Here is a 2,221-nt window from a genome sequence, read left to right on the forward strand (position 1 = left end):
AGTTAATTATCTAACCCAGATGACCACCTCAATTACCAGGTAATCCATTCAGGATTACTACGGGTAGAGGCCACTTTTAGGAAAACAAGGTTTAGGGATGGAATGTAAAAAGGGCCCACAGCAACCACCTGGCTGAATACAGACATGCCCATCCGGGGACCCATCTCAAAATATCCATAGGCCCTAAATAACCATTGGGCTACTTACAACCATGTGCAGTTACCAAACAAGGGAAAATTCCATATGTCACCATACTTCCTCATCTTTCCCCTTTAAGAACACCCTCTACCCACCACCTCCTTGCAGACAGCCTCTCCTTCACTGTCCTGTCTGCATGCAGCTCCCTGTAGTGTATTCGATAAACTTCTGTCGCCTTTATTCTGCCTCAGGTGAATTCTTTCGCCCGAGCCGCTGGCTTCCACCTGATCATGGCCCCACATTTGGGGGCCCTCATCTGATTGGGAGAGACACCCCATTTAGATACCACACTATGTGTCACAAATGGTGTTGTAAAGTCCTCTTACTTGAAGACTGGTTATGGTTTATCTTGAGACATATATGTAATGAGTTGTGTCTGCTTGGCTACATAAGGGGATGAGATTCCTTTCTCTGCAATTTTTTAGTGCATTGTCTATGGTGGGCATCACATTCTGAGTCAATGCTTATTCAATAATAAATTTTTTTTTACTAGCTTTGGAAAGATTTTTGGGTTGAGAGAAGAGTTTGTTTTTATGGTTTCCCAACATCATCTGTGTGTGCATGTGTATGCTATTATGTGCACAGCATAATAGCATAGGAATATTCTCAAGTCTTAGATGAATGATAATATGAAGAGGGGCTTGGTGGGATATCACCTTTTTTTTTTTTTAAGAATTAAGCTTTTTAAAAAAATATTTTATTTATTTTTGAGAGAGAGAGAGTTGGGGAGGGGCAGAGAGAGAGGAGAACAGAAGATCTGAACCAAGCTCTGCACTGACAGCACAGAGGTCAACGTGGGGCTTGAACTCTCGAACCCTGAGATCACGATCTGAGCCGAAGATGGATGTTTAACTGACTGAGCCACCCAGGCACATCAAGATATTGTCTTTCTTACATTTTGTATTAATATTTCCTAATTTTAAAATAGTAAGATTTCCTAACCTGGGTTTTAAAGAATACTTAAAATAATCATTCATATTCCTTGACATCAAAAATGATAATTATGTTATGTATACATTTCTAATTTCATAAAAAGGCTACCTGTCTCTTGATATAACTGAAAGAAATGTTTTTGGGAAGTAGAAGACATCCCCAAACAATTTGAACACCAATTAATTTTTTCATAATAAAGAAAATTAGATTTATTATACTAGATTAAAAAAAATTGTCCTAACATTTTTTGCCATATTTTATGAATATAAGAAGTGTTAAAATTATTTATGGGAAATACAAATATATAAAAAATTTCTCTATGAAATAATATAAAGGCAAAGACAATGTCTAATTGAATGTAAATGCCCTTAGCATTTAGGTATCATATTTTCTTTTTCTTTAGATGAATTGTATCCCAGGTCACTGTCATGTTTGTGATGTTCTAGAATCAATGTTTTTAAATTGTGGTGGCATTATTACATTTCTCAGATTATCCTTTACTAGAGTGAAGAGTGACCAATGTCCATGACTTTTCCTTTTCTTAAATAAGGCAGATGATTTCTATTTTGACTTCAATGCTAATAAGGTTTTACTGTTGTTGTTTTTTTTTTTTTTTCCCTTTGGAAGGCTTGCCGTTGAGGTTGACTGACTTCCATCATGATTTTGCTTAGGAGTTTTGTTTTGTTTTTTAATTTTTAAAAATGTTTTATTTACTTTTGAGAGGGAGAGAAAGGGGGGGGGAGAGGCAGAAAGAGAGGGAGACACAGAATCTGAAGGAGGCTCCAAGCTCCGAGCTGTCAGCACAGAGCCCGATGTGGGGCTTGAGCCCACGAACTGTGAGATCATGACCTGAGTGGAAGTCAGACACTTAACCAACTAAGCCACCCAGACGTCCCACTTAGGAGTTTAGAGTACCCCAGGAAACACCTAAGTTCAGACATTGTGACTTTGGAATACTTGTACAGGTCACTTTGATGGGCCAGGGGGTTGATGAGTAGGAAACTGCCTTACATCATGCTTGAATCTCAAGCCCAATTTCCAGTGCTGTCCCTTCATCTTTCTTCAGTATTTTCATTATTTATTACTTTGG

Source organism: Neofelis nebulosa, chromosome 8 (genome assembly GCF_028018385.1).
Source record: "Neofelis nebulosa isolate mNeoNeb1 chromosome 8, mNeoNeb1.pri, whole genome shotgun sequence".
Taxonomy (NCBI): Eukaryota; Metazoa; Chordata; class Mammalia; order Carnivora; family Felidae; genus Neofelis; species Neofelis nebulosa.